Genomic DNA, 21,043 nt, shown 5'->3' on the forward strand with positions numbered 1-21,043 from the left:
CCCTCCCTGTCCCCTGTCTATCCATATATATTCATTACTTTCAGTTCCGCCATTCCACACACCCTCTCTCTCTCTCTCTCACAGTTTTTACAGCCATTCACAGTCTCTATCCCTCTCTCTCTCTCTCTCTCTCTCTGTGTCTCAAAATGGCCAAGGTTTTTGCTGCCTTTTGGTACTCCATCATAGGCCGTCTCCTCTGCACCAACAGCAGAAAGGAAGATCAGAAGGAGGAAAAAAGTGGAGTTCAGATTTTTGATCTCTAGCATTTTGATCTTTACAGTCCTCATCAACCAATGTCCGCGTCTTTGGCGTTCACGACTGATGCCATGAGGCTGTTGGAGGAAGAACAGTTTCTTCAATTGAATAAGTAAGTGTTCTCTATATTTCTCTCTCTCCCCTTCGTCTTATTCTCTCTCTAATCTGTCTCATTGAATTTCTACAGGAAAGAGAAGGACCCGTTGAAGCCAAAGCAACCGATGTCTGCGTTTTTCATATTCAGAAATGAGCGAAGAGCAGAGAGCAAGTGTGGCTGGGAGGTCATTGAAGAATGGAACAACATGACAAAGAAACAGAAGAAGCCATATGAAAAGGTTAAATTTACTCTTTCTCTCTCTCTCTCTCTCAATCTCCCTCTCTCTGTCTCTGCAATAACCATTACATATTTTGGGAACTTGCAGATTGCAAAGCAAAACATGGAAAAATATTTGGAAGAAATGGAGGCTTACAAGCAGAGGAAGGAGGAAGGGTCTGCCAATCCCAAAAAAGAAGAGGATGAGATGATGAAAATTCACAAGCAAAAAGCCTTGGAATTGCTCAAGAAGAAAGAGAAAACAAAAGAGAATCGCCAGAAGAAGAAGAAGATTGCTGATCCCAACAAACCGAAGAAGCCAGCATCCTCATTCCTTCTATTCAGGTCAGTCATTTTAAAATATGTTAACAAGATTAAAAGTAATTACTATTACGAGCTTTATGTGTCAAATTTACTTGTTATTGATAAGTTCATCCTGAAAACGATATTGTGGATGCTTTTCTTTTCTTTTCTGTTTTTTTAATATTTATTTTAGTGGTTGGAAATTATCAAATTAGAAGGAATACTCCTAGTTTATGCACTTTTTTGATCAATTTTGATGGAAAGTTACACTGTTAGGAGCTTTAGGTGTCAAATTTACTTATTCTTGAGAAGTTTATACATGTATCTATATTCAATAAATATTCAAGTTTTGGCAATTTTCAGAAAAATTCTGATGGACTTTTTTATTTTTTATGTCTAACTTGCAGGTGTGTGCGGTTTTGAACCATCATTTTGGAACTCTTCCTGCTGCAATGTGAAAACATCTCTGTAGGGACGGAACTTAGTGTAGGCCTACAGGGGCCGTGGCCCCCCCGTTTTGTTCAAGATGCCTGGTTATTATGTATAGAATTGGTTCAACACCTGTAATTTCTTTTCTTATGTGGGCCTTCCTTCGATTTAATTATCATGTTTTTAACATTTTTTTTAACATCTGAAGAATGCTGTATAAATTTTTGCAATGAAAGTTAATATATTTATAGTGTTATTTTGTTATAAAGTTGAATTTATAGTGGGCATCTCTAAAGTGAAAGTTATGAATTATTGTACTTATGTTATGAATGGTATAGTGTAAATGTTACAACCATTGTGGTGCAAATTGTTTTCTTTTCTCTACTTGACTTTTGAATGGTATAGTGTAAATGTTATGAATGGTATACGGTAAATGTAAGTTTTCTTTTCCCTACTTGACTTTTTATGTTTTAAGTTTTTTTCAATTTATTTAAAAAAAATTAACTTATTTTTAAAATTAAACAAAAAAAAAAAAAAACAAATTGACAGTTATGTGATATAAAAATATTTTATTTTATTATAACTTACACACGTGACAAAAACTCAAATCTTAATATAAAAATATATTTTTTATGTCATGTGGCAATTAATGTGACATTTTTTGTCTAATTTTGAATAGGAGTTAACTTAGGCGTAAATTGAGAAAAATGTAAAATATAAAAAGTCAAAGTCGAAAAAAAAAATCAAGGAGCCAAAGTGAAAAATATCAAATATAACGGGCAAAGTGTAAAAACACTATATATATATATATAATTTTTTGTGTTTGTGTTTTTTGTGTCTTCCGGATCCCAACTGTATGAGGGTTTTGTCTCCACTCCTCTCCGCCCACCATTGTAACCTCTACATATTTTCTCCATTGTTCATTACATACACAGACACACCACCATATATATAGTTCCTTTCAATCCTTGTTATAATTGATTGTGATTGCTTTCTATGCAATGATTATTAACCTTTTAGTACATAGGAATTGGCATTGTCTTTTAATTTTGAAAGGATATGCAGACTTTTTTGTTGACTTTTTTTCGTTTAGTGATTTTTTTTTTTTTTTTGAAATTTTCAAAAAGCTTTAGACTTTTAGGTTCTATTTGACTAGACGAATAGAAAAGTAAAATCAGATTTGGAAAAAAGTCTGCTAAAGTGGTGCATCCCATCATACTGAAACACAATTTAGTACTTAACTATATGATTCAATTCTGTATATGTAGAATTACTCTTTGATAATAATACTCATTAAACAAATGACGATTCAAGTGTCGTGTTACCTAGAGAAGCATTGATAAAAAGGCTGGCTCCTTGATGGCATTGGCATATAATTCTACCAGCAATCCTTGGGGGTGGAAATTATCTTTAGGTTTCCTTGTTTCACTCAGATTCAGTGCAACCCTTTCACTTAAAAAATGAAAGATTGCTTGCCAATTATTTCAGCGCTATTTTGGATGTTGGCTAAGTAAATGTTTGGTTACTTTGGGGATGAAATACTTGATATCTTGTCAAATTTTTGTTAAATGAAATTAAAGACCTATTATGAGTAGCAATTCTATTTCTCAACATCATTTTCCAATAATTTTAATCCAAATTCTCTTGTATACTAATTTTACATCACTTTAATTCATGGAGGCAACCAGTAATTTTAAAATAGGCAGTCATTTTAAACCAAAGAAGCCCACATCCTCATTCCTTCTATTCAGGTCAGTCATTTTAAAATATGTTATAAGCATCTATATATACCTAACAAGATTAAAAGTAAATACCTAAAATTTTGGTCATTTTATTTTTATTCACAATGATGCTGGAATTGCTAGTAGTCACGGATGAGCCATATGGAGGTGAATCAAAGAATTAGCAGACATTAACAGTACAACAAAATGTAATGAAATTTGCTTTATATTTTCTTATACTATGTTATTTTTGTTGAAAATACAACAAAGAGGCAAGGAAGAACTTGTTGGAAGAGAGGCCGGGAATTAATGACTCTACCCTTAATGCCCTCATTTTAGTGAAATGGAAGGTGTGAAATTTAACTGTCTGTTTGGGTAGTTCTTTTTTTGAAAATGTAAAAAGAAGTACTGAAAATTTTGGTTTTGTACTTGTAGGAATTAAGTGAAGAAGATAAGCAAACCTGGAATAAAAAAGCTGCAGGAGCCAAGTGTCACGCCCCGAGAAGTACTGAAAAGAAGTACTGAAAATTTTGGTTTTGTACTTCTTCTGTAACACAAGAAGTAGCGTTTGAGGTGTGCCGCAGGCGCTGGAAGGTTCCAGAAGGTGTGAGAACGGGCTAGAGTATGTTGGAAGGCTCTAGAACCTGGTGGAAGGGTCCGAAGTGGCCTGGAAGATTCCGGAATGTGGTGGAAGAACCTTGAAGGGTCCAACAGAGTCTGGATGGGTTTGGAACATCCTAGAATATCATGGAGAAGCCTACCATGTACTACACTAGTATAGGGAATTCTAGAAGGTAGTAGAAGGGTAGTTGTCCTAGATATTTCTATGGAGGGTTCTAGAGAAAAGCTTGTAGCCCTTGGATCAAAATGATCCTAGCAAGCCATTGAGGAGGAGGATGGCTATATAAAGGGGAGGGGTCTCATTTGTAAGGGATCCAAGAAAGTAGCCAAGAGAAGAGATCCAAGAGAGCTCTAAGAGTGAAGCACTTGTGAGTGTAAGAGCCTTGTAAAGCTTTGCACATAACTATGCTTGTATAGTGAATACATTCTTCCACCTAAACTTTGTGTTTTAGTTAGTGTGGTCGAGTGGGGAAGGCTGACTTAGGTGCAACCAAGTGGGTTGATGAGCATCTAAGGCCGCATGGTTGGCTTGGAAAATCCAAGGCCATGACACAAGGAGCCAAGATGGAATTGGAAGAGTATAACAAATCTGCAGCAATGGAGGAGGAAAACAACAACAACCCACAACAGTAAAAAGCAAGCTTGAATATTGATGAAGGAGGCTCTACTTCTGCCAATGTGTTCAAAACTAATTCCTTTCGTGTTAACATCTATTAACTACTACTGACCTCCCGGACATGTTAACATCGTTGATTTTTACTTTTTTTTGGCCATTTGAATGTTGAATCTGTAGTTCAAGATTGAATTAGTATGATGATTCAAAGTAGTTTGCAAAATCAACGAAGTTGTGTTTTCCAAACATTCCAACTTCTGTGTTGAATTAATTTGATGATTTAGATCAAAGTAGTTCCCAAATCAATGAAATTGTTAAAATACTCACTTCAGTTATTGCAAGATGTTGTTCTATGTTGTGGAAGGTGATTTTAAATGTTAATGTATGGATAAAATTATATTTGAACTATCAAATTTTAGAAATTCATTACTTCAAAATATTTGGACACTACTAATCAAGCACTAGATTTTTTTCATTACTCAAATTTTTAGTTTTATATAGCTCTTAACTGATTGTTTTTGTTTCATCCTTGGGAGGATGCAACCTGATTGCTAAGAAAATAAATGCCCCAGCCCCCGTTTCAGTTTAGTTTATCTTTCCAATTTGTTAAACAGGAAAGCTTTAGCTGAACTCCATACACTTCTAATCTCCTACTCCTTCGCTTTGTTCTAAAGCATCTCAGAAGAATAACTTGTCTATTGTTCTCAGTTCTTGTTGCCTCTGGCTTCACAAAATGCATTTGCTTTTCTATCTTTTCTTTTGCATTGTCACCTATTCATCCTGTTACCTTTATTTCTGACTGCATAACATTCTTGTGACAAAGCATAGTTGGACCTTTTTTCCGTAATTGACATGGACATTTGAAGAATGAAGTTCATATGATGCTTTTAGATATAATTCTCTCTTTCACCACTTGCTTCAGACATAATATTTTTATTTCTGTTAATTGAACATTCCAACTTGTAAAAGAATCTTCCAAGGAATGTTCAGTCTACTATACAACAAAAGCCAAGACAATTCTTTTCGTGTTCACATCTGTTAACTACTACTTTCCAAGGAATGCTCAAACTATGTAACAAAAGCTAAGTCAAATCTTTCCTATGCTTTGGGTCTTTTGCATATATCTAAAGAGTTATCAAGATTAAAATTGCAGATTTGCCTTGTTCAATCTGATGCCAAACAACAAAAACTCACAGCTAAAAACTCATCATTTAGGCTTATAAATTTAGATTTTTTAGTAAGTATATGGACACAACCATATAAAAATATGGGTTCCACACTCTAATAATATGCATAGCAAGATTATGTCGTTTTTCATTGTTTTAGTTGTTCATTTTTCCACTATTTTCTCTAGTATTTTAAATTTGAAATTAACTCAAATTTGTTTTTTTTTCTTCTTAATGTTGCTTTAGAAATTCACTATTTTGAATTTTCTCTAGTATTTCCACTATTTTGAAATTAACTCATTTCTTGTGACTCTTGAAATGGGTGAATTGTGTGGTGAATTTATGAATCTAAATGATGTGAGTTTTTTGATTCCACGTATCTTTAGGAAGAAATAGTTGTGGATGTAGTGGTGGGTGTCCAAACAATTATCATGTAGATCATTTTTAATGGAGTAGTTAAAATTGTGGTTAATTAATAAAAAAATAATAAAAGTAAAACTCAATTTTGTGTTAAGAGCATCTGTAACATTTATTCTTTTTTGTTTTCATCAAATTTGAGTAAAAAATTCATTTGATATTGAGCGTTCTAATAAAAAAAATTCTTTTGTGTCAAACTACCAGTCGATTGGGTGGATGTCTGGCCCGTGGACTGGTTAGTGTAAATTTACGGAAACTCTTAAGCTAGTTGTCCAGTATATGATTCTAATGGCTATCACTTGTGGTGAAAAATGTTATGAACCATTTTGATAAGAAAAATTGTGGCATATTGTGATGTTTATTACTAATGTTATGAATCATTTACGGTTGGTTTGTTTCCCAAGAAAATTTGGTAATTTACTTTTGTGATTGTTATTTGGTCTTTCATATTTGGTGGTGCTGATGTGAGAAAAGATAAGTGGTTAGAAAAAAATTTTATTTTCTTTTTAGCTAATAGTTGAAGCTGTTATGCTCATTACATGCTATAGAGCACATTTCTGCATTTTATTTTCTTTGTCTATGTGCATGCGGGTGCATATGTACTGTTATGATGCCTTCTGTTAGTTTGATACCAAAATGTTTTCTCTTAATAAAATAGACACTGTTTCTTTGTTGTCTTAATTTTTTTGGTGAAACTACTGAGGGGGGAAAAAGACAATAGAAGTGTTAATGTGAAACTAATCATTGCTACTTAACTAAGAACCAGCGATTTGGGAATATGGCATCATTTATGTGTAGTTTCTTACTTACATATGTCACTTGTTCTTGAAATGCAGAAAAGAGCAAGATATTCGTGTAGCCTCTCAGCTTTTTATGCTTATGGACTCCAAGAAACCCACATCAAGATCTGTGCCACAGGTGGTTGTGGAGGCATCTACTGATAGGTTAGTTTTGCACTCCTATTGTCTTTAAGACCATCTATTTCTTGGATATTTCAATAACATTTTATTATAAGTTTTATTTTTTATGTTCAAGTGTCTCATGCATTATGAAAATCCATGTTAACCTTGCATTCATGCTGCTGTCGTCAACGCCTCCCACCACTATTACGACCTTCTCTATCTGCCAAACCTCCCACCACCAGTCTTTCTCTCTACAAAAATTCACCTCCAAACTTTTCCAGGTAACATAAAACCCACCTCCAAACTTTTGCAGTGCAACAAAAAAACATTGTGTTTTGTTTCTGTCAATGGAAAATTTATATTTGAATATCCTCATGGCCTCTTCAACTTATCCTTACCCCTTATCCCCTGGTGGTTGCATGCTTGCACGCATCCATAGTAAAAAGAGAGACATACATGTTTCATAGTTTTATATATGTAACTGAAATTTAATAAGAAGGAAACTCAAAGCAACTGAAAACACTAACAGATTGTAAAGGGATAGACAAGGGAAGAAGCCAATTTTTTGTTTTACTTATTGTTGGAAATGGTTAATTTTTTCCTCAAGTTTGGTCTATTTTTTAGGTGGGCCCCGAGTGTCGATTTACTCGGGTCAAAGTGGTAACGCGTTCTATGTCGCGTTGTGATTCACGTGGTATATTTGGTTGCTCAAAACCATTACCGAGTGAATGGGAAATTGAAGTCAAAGTGTGCTCCATGGAAATGGAGTTTTGGTGGAAATTCGTTAAGGTTGTAAATTGGCTTGTCCCACATTGATTTGGTGGGAAGTTTTGAAAGGGTTTATAAGGCTTAGGGTGAGATACTTGGGGTGTGCCCCAAGGGGTACCCAAGTGTTTTAGAGGGAGAGGTTATGGACAAAATGGGCTAGACCCATTGGACCCAAAAATCACCACACGCGCGCCGCCGCCGCCGTCCGTCCGGTCGCGCTGGTGTGTGGTTGGGCTTCTAATCTTTTTGGGCCAAAAACATTTGAATTTAATTTTATTTTTTATTAAAATAAAATCCAGAATTCAAATTAAATTAGTTTGGATTTTTTGTTCATCCAAACAGGGCCCTTCCCGGTTTCAAACAGAAATAAACTGTTTTGGAATTAATGCACACCCAAACAGGGCCCTTCCCGTAATTGCTATCTGTTTGAATTGTTGAATCTGTTTGAATTTAAAACCCAACAGGTATCATACCTGTTCAATTCAAAACCAAGAGCCACATACCTGTTCAATTCAAATCCAAGAGCCACCTTTACATCTATAAATAGGACCACCCTCATTTGATGTTTTCTATTCAGAAATTTCGTATTTCACCTCTGTTAATTCTATTCTTCATCTTGCTGCATTTTATTTCCGAAAGAAAGAGTGTAAACACTTAGTGTGTTCGTAAGGCAAACAATTAGTAGTGCTGCTATTGTTTGTGGTAGATCATTTCATCCTGGGAGATAGACGTCCGAATTCTGAAAGCACCGTGGAGAGGACGAATCTGTCTTAAGGACACAGTGTTAAACACTGGACTTGATCAGAAAAATAATTCGAAGAAATTAAATCAAGTAAGTTATTTAATTTATTTTCAGTGTTGTTTTTATTTATTTAAATCAGATTTTAATTTTGTTTTTGTAACAAAATAAAATCTGTTTTTATTTATTTATTTTTATTTCGAGTTTGATTTTTGTAATCAAACAAATTCTCTCATTTTCTTTATTTCTTTAAATTCTAATTGTTGTTGTGTACACAATAGAATTAAATCTTTTAAATACAGTGAAGATTGTCCAACAATCTTAAGACAGACTCATTTTTGGGTATCTTCATTGTATTTAATTTTCTGTGTTTTCAAATTAATATTCTGGTTGGAAAAACAAATAGTGATTTATGCTATTTGACAGATAGTAGTAATATATTGTCTCTTTTCTTTGACAACTACTAGTAGTACGATACTGGTGTCATTAACAATTCAAAATATTATTTGGTATTACAGAAAATTCTTGTGATATTTTATTTTTCTAGTTTTAGTAACAAGGAAAATAAAATTATTTTGTTGTTATAATTATTTTCTGGTTTTAGTAACTAGAAAATTCATTTGTGTTTTAATATTTTCTGATTTTTGTAATCAGAGATTATGGCTACTACAACTGAAACTGCATCTGGCAGTGGTACTCCTATTGTTACACCTACATCGGTCCCTATCCAGAACCATGTTCATGTACCAATCAATCATGGAGAAAAACCGGAAAAATTTAACGGTACCGAGTTTAAGAGATGGCAGCAGAAGATGCTGTTCTATCTTACAACTCTTAATTTGGCCCGGTTTCTCCATGAAGAGGCTCCAGCACTTAAAGAGGGTGAAAGTGATCGGCAAGTTGTTGCCGCTGTAGATGCTTGGAAACATTCAGATTTCCTGTGCAGAAACTACATCCTAAATGGCCTTGACAATATGCTGTATAATGTATACAGTCCTCTGAAAACAGCAAAAGAATTGTGGGATTCTTTGGAGAAGAAATACAAGACAGAAGATGCCGGCACGAAGAAATTTGTCGTCGGTAAATTTCTGGACTTTGTTATGGTAGACTCCCAAACGGTAATATCTCAAGTTCAAAGTTTTCAAATAATTTTGCATGATATTCATTCAGAAGGTATGTCTCTTAGCGAGTCATTCCAAGTCGCTGCTTTAGTGGAAAAGTTACCACCGGCTTGGAAAGATTTCAAAAATTATTTAAAACATAAACGCAAAGAGATGACTATGGATGAATTGATTGTAAGATTAAGAATTGAAGAAGATAACCGAAAGGCTGAAAAGAGGAATGGGAAAAATCCCATTGAGTCCAAGGCAAATGTGGTTGAACAAGTTCATAAACTACATAACAAAAAGAGAAAGTTTACTGGAGATGGTCCTAAACAAGGCGATAGTAGCAAGAAGTTCAAAGGAAAATGCTATAACTGTGGCAAAACTGGACATCGAGCTTCTGACTGCCGCCGCCCTAAGAAGAATCATGGAAGTACAAGTAAGAAGACCACCAATCAGGCCAATGTAACAGAATTGGATTACATCTCTGACGGAGTGAATGACATCAACCTTTCTGCTGTGGTGTCTGAGGCTAACTTGGTTGGAAATCCCAAAGAGTGGTGGGTTGACTCTGGAGCAACTCGTCACATTTGTGCGGACAAGAAGATGTTCACTACCTACAATGAGGCTGCAAATGGTGAACAACTTTTCATGGGAAATTCTTCTACTTCTACTGTGGCTGGACAAGGGAAAGTAATCTTGAAGATGACATCAGGGAAAGAACTGACCCTCAACAACATACTGCATGTACCTGATATCCGGAAGAATTTAGTTTCTGGGTCTTTGTTAAGTAAAAATGGTTTTAGGCTTGTATTTGAGTCTGATAAATTTGTATTAACAAAGAGTGGTATGTATGTTGGTAAGGGATACATGAGTGATGGTCTCTTTAAGTTGAATGTAATGACAGTTGTACCGAAACTTGCTATGAATAAGAATAACACATCTTTTGTTTATATTCTTGAGTCAAATTTATGGCATGGTAGATTAGGACATGTGAATTTTGATGCTTTGCGTAGATTAATTGGTTTAGATTATATACCAAAGTTTGAAATTAATCCTAATCATAAATGTGAAATTTGTGTAGAAGCGAAACTAACTAAGGCTCCATTTAAATCGGTTGAAAGAAAAACCGAACCTCTAGAATTAATTCATACTGATGTATGTGATTTAAAATTTATTCAAACTAGAGGTGGCAAAAAGTATTTCATAACATTTATCGATGATTGCACAAGATATTGTTATGTTTATTTACTTAGAAGTAAAGATGAAGCTTTAGAAATGTTTAAACTTTACAAAACAGAAGTTGAAAATCAACTTGGTAAAACCATTAAAATGGTTAGAAGTGATAGGGGTGGTGAATATGATGCACCATTAAATGAATTTTGTGTACAACATGGCATTATTCACCAAACTACAGCCCCTTATTCTCCACAGCAAAATGGAATTGCTGAAAGGAAGAATAGAACCCTAAAAGAAATGATGAATGCCATGTTACTAAGTTCAGGCTTACCACAGAACTTGTGGGGGGAAGCAATATTGTCTGCTAATTATGTTCTTAATAGAATACCCCACAAGAAAACCAAAAGCATTCCTTATGAATTGTGGAAAGGTCGACCACCTTCCTACAAATACTTAAAAGTGTGGGGGTGTTTGGCAAAAGTTGAAGTACCTGTTCCTAAAAAGACTAAGATTGGACCAAAAACAGTAGATTGTGTGTTTATTGGTTATGCTCAGAATAGTAGTGCATATCGGTTTCTAACTTATAAATCAGATATACCTGATATAAATGTGAACACTATTATAGAGTCAAGGAATGCTGTGTTTTTTGAACATGTCTTTCCTTACAAGAAAGGACAGGAATTAAGTTCACAGAAAAGAACTTATGATTGTACACAAAGTCAAGAGACTAATGACAATCAAACACAAGAGACTAGTAATAGTCTTGACCAACAGGATTTAACTAATGATGAACCAAGACGGAGTAAGAGAGCAAAAACATCAAAATCCTTTGGTCCAGATTTTCTGACATACTTGTTAGAGAATGAACCTCAAAGCTTTAAGGCAGCAATGACAGGTCCTGAAGCACCTTTGTGGAAAGAGGCTGTTAATAATGAAATTGAATCCATTATGCAAAATCATACTTGGGAATTGGTGGATCTTCCACCAGGTTCTAAACCTCTTGGATATAAATGGATATTCAAGAGAAAAATGAAAGCAGATGGTTCAATTGACAAGTATAAAGCAAGACTTGTTGTTAAAGGTTACAGACAAAAGGAAGGTCTGGACTATTTTGACACATATTCCCCTGTGACAAGAATAACATCCATTCGCATGCTTATTTCTATAGCAGCGTTGTTTAATTTAGAAATACATCAAATGGATGTTAAGACAGCTTTCTTAAACGGTGATCTAAATGAAGAGATCTATATGGAACAACCTGAAAGGTTTGTAGTATCAGGGCAAGAAAAGAAAGTTTGTCGACTTGTAAAATCCCTTTATGGATTAAAACAAGCACCTAAGCAATGGCATGAAAAATTTGATCATGCAATACTTACTAATGGGTTTAAGATAAACGAATGTGACAAATGCGTTTATGTTAAAAACACTGACCAAGGATATGTCATAGTTTGTCTTTATGTGGATGACATGCTTATCATTGGAAGCAGTCAAAACATGATCAAATCAACTAAGCAGATGCTTAACAAAAGATTTGATATAAAAGATATGGGGGTCGCAGATGTTATATTAGGAATGAAAATTACTAAAACATCTGACGGATATGCATTATCTCAATCTCATTATATTGAGAAAATTCTTGATAAATTTATCAAGGATGATTTGAATTTAGCTAGAACACCTGTAGACATCAGTCTTTATTTATCAAAAAATAAAGGTGATGCAGTGTCTCAGTTAAAATACACCCAAATCATTGGAAGCCTAATGTACCTAATGAATTGTACTCGTCCTGATATAGCTTATGCTATCAGTAAATTGAGTAGGTACACTAGTAACCCTGGAGAAGACCATTGGAAAGCGATCATTCGAGTTCTTAGATATCTAAGATTTACTCGTGATCATGGTTTGAACTTTACTCGATATCCAGCAGTACTCGAAGGTTATTGTGATGCCAATTGGATATCGGATACTAAAGATTCAAAATCCACTAGTGGATATGTCTTTACTCTAGGAGGCGCTGCTGTTTCTTGGAAGTCCACGAAACAAACTTGCATCGCACGATCCACAATGGAATCCGAGTTCATTGCTTTAGATAAAGCAGGTGAAGAAGCAGAATGGCTTCGTCACTTCTTAGAAGACATTCCAATGTGGCCAAAACCTGTGCCAGCTATTTGCATTCATTGTGATAGTCAATCTGCAATAGGCAGGGCACAGAATCACATGTATAACGGTAAGTCACGACATATTCGTCGTCGACATAATACCGTAAGGCAATTGTTGTCAAACGGAATAATCTCAATAGATTATATAAAGTCTAAAGAGAATATTGCGGATCCGTTAACAAAAGGTTTGACAAAAGAGCTAGTGTATAGTTCATCGAAGGGGATGGGATTAAAGCCTATTACTTAAGAGTCGTCATAATGGTAACCCTACTTATATGACTGGAGATCCCAAGAACTAAGTTCAAAGGGACAACTAAGTTATGTATGGCTCGCCAGAAATCACCAAGGGATTAAAATTCCTACCCATTCCTATGGTGAGAGTGATATCTGCAACATATGTTGTTTGCAGGGGTATAAGGATAAGCTTTGCTTTTAATGATTACTTATATCTTGATTAAGGCATAAAATCAAGACGAGTATAAAGAGATACTCACAATAAGAATCACCTATATGAGTGTTGAACTGGGGCCGGTTCTATAAGAATGAAGAGGCTAAATTCTCTAGAAATACTTATGAAAACCAGGTGCGTTCAAGGCCAAAATGAACACAACAGTGAGAACCACGATGTGTTAGAAGATATTTTGTGTGAAATCTATTGTCTTGGCTTACACAAACGGTTGAACAATTCAAGGCATCACGTCCATTGGTTAGCCAGTAAGTCCGATAGGTTATCACTAGGGAAGGTTCAAAGCCGAAAACTACCTATCCTGATGCAAGATATTTTCGACTTATACTCTTTCGTTAAGTCTGCATATTGTTGCATTTCCGTTGTCATCAAATTCCATTCATGTGGGGGATTGTTGGAAATGGTTAATTTTTTCCTCAAGTTTGGTCTATTTTTTAGGTGGGCCCCGAGTGTCGATTTGCTCGGGTCAAAGTGGTAACGCGTTCTATGCCGCGTTGTGATTCACGTGGTATATTTGGTTGCTCAAAACCATTACCGAGTGAATGGGAAATTGAAGTCAAAGTGTGCTCCATGGAAATGGAGTTTTGGTGGAAATTCGTTAAGGTTGTAAATTAGCTTGTCCCACATTGATTTGGTGGGAAGTTTTGAAAGGGTTTATAAGGCTTAGGGTGAGATACTTGGGGTGTGCCCCAAGGGGTACCCAAGTGTTTTAGAGGGAGAGGTTATGGACAAAATGGGCTAGACCCATTGGACTCAAAAATCACCACACGCGCGCGCGCGTCGCCGTCCGTCCGGTCGGGCGGGCTGGGCTGGGCTTGGGCGCGGGTGCGTGGTGTGTGGTTGGGCTTCTAATCTTTTTGGGCCAAAAACATTTGAATTTAATTTTATTTTTTATTAAAATAAAATCCAGAATTCAAATTAAATTAGTTTGGATTTTTTGTTCATCCAAACAGGGCCCTTCCCGGTTTCAAACAGAAATAAACTGTTTTGGAATTAATGCACACCCAAACAGGGCCCTTCCCGTAATTGCTATCTGTTTGAATTGTTGAATCTGTTTGAATTCAAAACCCAACAGGTATCATACCTGTTCAATTCAAAACCAAGAGCCACATACCTGTTCAATTCAAATCCAAGAGCCACCTTCACATCTATAAATAGGACCACCCTCATTTGATGTTTTTCATTCAGAAATTTCGTATTTCACCTCTGTTAATTCTATTCTTCATCTTGCTGCATTTTATTTCCGAAAGAAAGAGTGTAAACACTTAGTGTGTTCGTAAGGCAAACAATTAGTAGTGCTGCTATTGTTTGTGGTAGATCATTTCATCCTGGGAGATAGACGTCCGAATTCTGAAAGCACCGTGGAGAGGACGAATCTGTCTTAAGGACACAGTGTTAAACACTGGACTTGATCAGAAAAATAATTCGAAGAAATTATATCAAGTAAGTTATTTAATTTATTTTCAGTGTTGTTTTTATTTATTTAAATCAGATTTTAATTTTGTTTTTGTAACAAAATAAAATCTGTTTTTATTTATTTATTTTTATTTCGAGTTTGATTTTTGTAATCAAACAAATTCTCTCCTTTTCTTTATTTCTTTAAATTCTAATTGTTGTTGTGTACACAATAGAATTAAATCTTTTAAATACAGTGAAGATTGTCCAACACTTATTTTCTCTTTATTGAAGGCTGTGAAGTAAATATTGTATATAACCTTTTGGTGTCCTGTTCTTGTGAGGTAGCATACCTTTCATCTCTGTCAGAGTTACCAATCCAATTTAGAGACAAAAACCATAGCTAATTCCTTCAATATTGTCAAATTGAGCACTGTCATTTTTGGATCTTATTGCTTTGCATCATTTATCAGATCCTTAGAATTTTAGCCTTAAATTTAACATATATTATGAGATTTATTCTTGCCTTCTGGTTTACATGTACAAAGAGCGGATGCAATTGACCCTGCACTAAGAAGGTCAGGGCGTTTTGACACTGAGATTGAAGTTACAACCCCTAATGAAGATGAACGATTTCAAATACTTAAGGTAAATTGAATTTTCAAGAGTTTTTGTTTGGAAATTGTTCTGTAGCACCCCTCACCTTTGGATAACTGTTACCGTTACTCAGCCCAATGTTGAATTTATGGAGTTGAAGGCAATAATGCTCTTTTCTTATAACATTTTGCAGCTCTATACAAAGAAGCTTCCTTTGGATCCCAGCGTTGACTTGCGATCCATAGCTGCATCTTGCAATGGCTATGTTGGGGCTGATTTAGAAGCTTTGTGTCGCGAGGCTGCCATGTCTGCAGTAAGAAAATCTTCAGATGCAAATGAGGAAGCTGGTATGCATAGCTTAACAATGAATGATTGGAAGCATGCAAGATCTGTCCTTGGTCCAAGCATAACAAGGGGTGTTACTGTGGAAATTCCCAAGGTTTCTTGGGACGATATTGGAGGATTAAAAAATTTAAAGGTTTGTGAACATTACGCAATCAGTTGAGGCTGAAACTTTTACTGACCCCTGACAGTGTCTCAATATGTGGTACAGAAAAAGCTCCAGCAAGCTGTTGAGTGGCCTTTAAAACATTCTGCTGCATTTTCAAGGCTTGGAGTATCACCTGTTTGTGGGATTCTTCTTCACGGACCTCCAGGGTGCTCAAAAACCACCCTTGCCAAAGCTGCTGCTCATGCTACCCAAGCTTCTTTTTTTTCCTTGAGGTTGATCATCTTTCATTAATTTCAGCAAGATAGGTTAAGAGCATAAAAACTTGACATAACTACAAATTTTAAGAGGCGTTGTGAAAACCTTGTGGGTAGTTCAAAGTATGGATACTGTTGTATGTTACTTCACTCAAAATTGGAGCTAAAAATTTATCAAAGTCATAAAAGCTCTGGCTGAAAACTTCTTCAAAACTACTGGTAACAAGTGGAATAGTCATCTCAAATGGGGAGTGGAATATTAGGTTATAAAAATTTAACCTTGTTAAGGAAAATAGGGCAAAGAAGAAGAAATTTTTTTTGGATATCTTGGGATTAGGTAGGATTGGTTAAATAATCATGTTTTGCCTGGATAGAAGCCATTCAGGAATGTTTCCAGTTGATATTGCCAAATTGCTTTCAGGCGGTGGTATCTTTTCTCTCAGAGCCTACTGAATAAAATTAATAATTGAGACAAGTTTTAGCGTTAAACTAGTTGTTTTGAAGACTTTGTGTACTGAATTTTTAATGAAAATTTTAGGTTATTTTTTTCTTTGATCAGCAAAAAAAAAAAAAATGAGATCAAATTTGTCCATTAAAATGAAGAATAAAAGTCACAGTCCATTGCATGCCTTGAAAAGGGGCTCTTTGATTAAAATTTTGTACAGTCCATTGCATGTCTTGAAAATTTATGAATGATGAATTAGTGGTGCATAATTATATTCAATGTATGTTGGAGAAGGTGAAGCTTTGTTGCATAATACGTTCCGGAGGGCTCGCCTTGCGGCACCATGCATAATTTTCTTTGATGAGGCAGATGTTGTTGCTGCCAAACGGTTAGTGTTCTATTTTCATTTGGTTTAGTCCTTCATTTTGTCAATTAAAACTTAATGTGACTTATCTGTTACATATAATTGTAGCCTCCCATTTATTTCTCTTGTCAAGTTCATGAAAATGTAGGAGCAAGAACAAAAATTTTCTTCTTATTTTTTTGACAAGGTATAAGTATGTACATATGATTCTATAATTGAATATATGTATGCTTGTCCTTCTGAGTCACAGTACAGTTGATAAATGAATAGAAAGAGGAATGCACTTCCAAGATCACGCATCTTTATTCTCTACATTGAGGCTTGTCTTCCCCACCACCTTGAAATAATGATTTTGTTTCATTTTGGTTCTACTCTTTTGCTTTGTTTTGTTCCTTTTCTACCTTTCAATGACAGAGGAGGCAAATCAAGCAGCAACATTGCCGTAGGAGAGAGGCTTCTATCTACGTTGCTAACAGAAATGGATGGTTTAGAACAGGCAAAAGTAAGCATTAAACTTCATAAATTATTTTGATAGCTATTAATTTCAATCATCATCATGAGAGAGAAATTAAAGATAAGATTTTAAAAACTTCACTTGATATCTGCTGATTTCTTTCTTAGGGAATTCTTGTTTTAGCAGCTACAAATCGCCCTCATGCAATTGATGCTGCTCTTATGTGGCCTGGACGCTTTGATCAGTTAACAATTTTGTCTAAGCACTTGTCCATTGCTCCTTGTTCTTGTGCCTTTTGGATGTCCTTTCTAGGTAGCAGATAAGCAATGCTAGCCCTTGAACTAGTTTTTTTTTTTTTTGTAGAGTTCATGTATAATTATTACTGTGGATTGTTTTGACTTTTTCCTTTTATAGATGTCTAACATATAGTTGTTTTGGGGGAACGATTTTGATCTCAAACAAATAGCAGAGGATACTGAGCTATTCACGGGGGCAGAGTTGGAGGGCCTATGTAGGGAATGGAATTGTAGCTCTGAGAGAAGACATATCGGCTAGTGTTGTGTGTAATCGTCACTTCCAGACTGTCTGGAAGTCATTGAAGCCAGCCCTAACGAGAGAAGAAGTCAATTCGTATTCATCATTCATGAAGAACCCATCTCTGATATCTTCTGGCTCATCCAAAGCCAGCGCTAAACAGAACACCAAGCACACTCTGAGTTTGTTGGGTTCAGTGGGTCCTGTTTCGATTGGCATCTTAAGCTTCATTTTACTTGCCGGCGTTAAATATTTTTTCATGCAGACTGATCGTTTTCCAAATGAACTAGCAACAACATAAAGAATTGCTGATGCGTTATGGCATAACCGGTGAGCCTCTCAAAGCACAATTCTACTAAAAAACTTCACTATTAAGAGCTTCATGTGTCAAATTTACTTGTTTTTGAGAAGTTCATCCTGAAAAGGATATTGTGGATGCTTTTTTTTTCTTTTTTGTTTTTTTAATATTTATTTCAGTGGTTGGAAATTATCAAATTAGAAGGAATACTCCTAGTTTATGCACTTTTCTGATCAATTTTGATGGAAAGTTACACTGTTAGGAGCTTTAGGTGTCAAATTTACTTATTCTTGAGAAGTTTACTCTGACAAGGATATTATGGATACTTGTTTTTCTATACCGGTTGTGGGAAATTATCAAATTAGAAGGAATGCTCCATGTTTTCGCAATTTTCAGAAAAATTCTGATGGACTTTTTTATTTTTTATTTTTTACGTCTGACTCGCAGGTGTGTGCGGTTTTTGAACCATCATTTTGGAACTCTGCCTGCTGCAATGTGAAAACATCTCTGATGTGTTTTTGATGATTTGGCTGCTCTCGTGGATACTTGTTTGAGAGCATCGGTGGTTGCGGGAGCTGTTAACTTGGGTTGTGAAGGGGTTTCATTGGAAGAATGCAAAGGCTTTGGGTGTGCTTCAATCCAAAAGGACCGGAAAAGTGTAGGATTTTAAAGATCGTACGGCTGTGTTTTGATTGATCTTTAATCTGGATTGTTTGTGGCCTAATTATTGTATTAAAAACATCTCCTTGAACACCCTAATTTGTGGAAGTTGGGAATTTTTTTTTTTTTTTTGGTACTAGAATATCGGCTAATTCAATTTAAGCTTGATGAGTTTTAAAATCATGCTAATTGAATCATATACACATATATGTAAAGATACCGTATACTTAACCTGAGTTGTAAATTGTTTGTGAGACTACCAAAAATTTGAGAGAAAAAAAAAGAGAGAAGGGAATTAGATAACAGTCGTGGCTTTTGAGGGCAAGAATTTTTAATTCAATGGAAAGATTTTAAAAATTATATGACAGTGCCATGTTTAAAAATATTTACAAATTAATGGAATTTAAAATTTGTAGGACAAATTTGCTCTCTATTTTTGTAGGGTAAATTACACTCACCTCGAATGAATTAATACGAATGGTGAGTATCTATTGAAATAAATAAAATAAATATGTATTTTAATTTTAAATAGATGACAATATCATTTTTTTATACGAGTAACGAATTATTGAAAAAAAATAATGTAATTGTTATATGAATTAAAACTTCAAAGCAGTCCAGTATAATTTTATTAAACGTGTGTGATTAATTGTATTTTCTTCAAACCTTTAGAAAATGTGTATTTTAATCTTTGGGTAAATTATACTATGCCTTTTTTTATATTTGACCATTTTTCCACTTTAAGTTTTCTTTTTCCTACTTGACTTTTTATGTTTTAAGTTTTTTTCAATTTATTTTAAGAAAATTAACTTATTTTTAAAATTAAACAGAAAATAACAAATTGATAGTCATGTGATATAAAAATATTTTATTGACAAAAACTCCAATGCTAATATAAAAATATATTTTTTATGTCATGCGACAATTAATGTGACATTTTTTGTCTAATTTTGAATAGAAGTTAACTTGGGAATAAATTGAGAAAACTGTAAAATATAAAAAGTCAAAGTCGAAAAAAAAATTCAAGGGGCCAAAGTGAAAAATATCAAATACAATGGGGCAAAGTGTAAAAACACTATATATATATAATTTTTTGTGTTAGTGTTTGTGTTTGTCTTCCGGATCCAACTGTCTGAGGGTTTTGTTTATTATAAGTTTCTTCTACTCCACTCCTCTCCCCCCCACCATTGTAGCCTCTACATATTTTCTTCATTGTTCATTACATACATAGACACACCACCATATATACATACATACATATATATATATATATATTCCCTCGTCTTCCACAGCTAGCTTTCAAAGATAACCTTCAATGGCTCCTCTCGGAAGCAAAAACTCCGTACAGAGTAATAATCAACCTAATCAAAATCTATCCAATGACTACACCAAATCAGACTTCTTCTCCATGTTCCAATTTCTATCTATTCTATTTATGTGTGTGTGTGTGTGTATATATATATATATATATGTATGCATGTATGTTGATATGATTGTACTCGCAATTCACCACACAAGAAGCAAAGGATTGCGCAGTAGAGAAAATCTCTACCAATTACCGCTGGTATTTTCTTAATGTTTAAATACTTTTGTCTTCTTATTCTTTTTAGGTGTATAGTTCCTTTCAATCCTTGTTATAATGGGTTGTGATGGCTTTCTATGCAATGATTATTAACCTTTTAGTTCATAGGAATTGGCATTGTCTTTTAATTTTGAAAGGATATACGGACTTTTTTGTTGACTGAAACCACTATACCTTAATGCTCTATTTGGAAGTTGAACTTCCTATTTGGAAATTGAATAAAAATGGAAGTTGAACAAAAATAGAAGTTGAATAAAAAAGGAAGTTGAATAAAAACGCAAGTTGATTTAAGAAACCATTATACCTCAACGCTCTATTTAGAAATTGAACTTCCTATTTGAAAATTGAATAAAAATGAGGTTGAACAAAAACGGAAGTTTAATAAAAAAAGAAGTTGAATAAAAATGCAAGTTGATTTAAGAAACCACTATACCCTAACGCTCTATTTGGAAGTTAGAAATTGAATAAAAATGGAAGTTGAACAAAAACGGAAGTGTAATAAAAAAATGAAGTTTTCAATTAGTGATTTTTTTTTTTTTTAATTTTCAAAAAGCTTTAGACTTTTAGGTTCTACTCGACTAGACGAATAGGAAAGTAAAATCAGATTTGGAAAAAAATCTGCTAAAGAAGTGTATCCCCATCATATTGAAACACAATTTAGTATTTAACTATATGATTCAATTCTGTATATGTAGAATTACTCTTTGATAATAGTACTCGTTAAACAAATGACGATTCAAGTGTCGTGTTACCTAGAAAAGCATTGATAAAAAGGCTGGCTCCTTGATGGCATTGGCATATAACTCTACCAGCAATCCTTGGGGGTGGAAATTATCTTTAGGTTTCCTTGTTTCA

General features: G+C 34.6%; 1 pseudogene; it reads left to right on the forward strand.

Annotated features, from left to right (window-relative positions):
• The first annotated feature begins 5,739 nt into the window (after nucleotides 1-5,739).
• On the forward strand, nucleotides 5,740-17,949 carry LOC114310207 (cell division control protein 48 homolog B-like; annotated as a pseudogene).
• The last annotated feature ends 3,094 nt before the right edge of the window (nucleotides 17,950-21,043 follow it).

Source organism: Camellia sinensis, chromosome 3 (assembly GCF_055761805.1).
Source record: "Camellia sinensis isolate YWXY chromosome 3, ASM5576180v1, whole genome shotgun sequence".
NCBI lineage: Eukaryota > Viridiplantae > Streptophyta > Magnoliopsida > Ericales > Theaceae > Camellia > Camellia sinensis.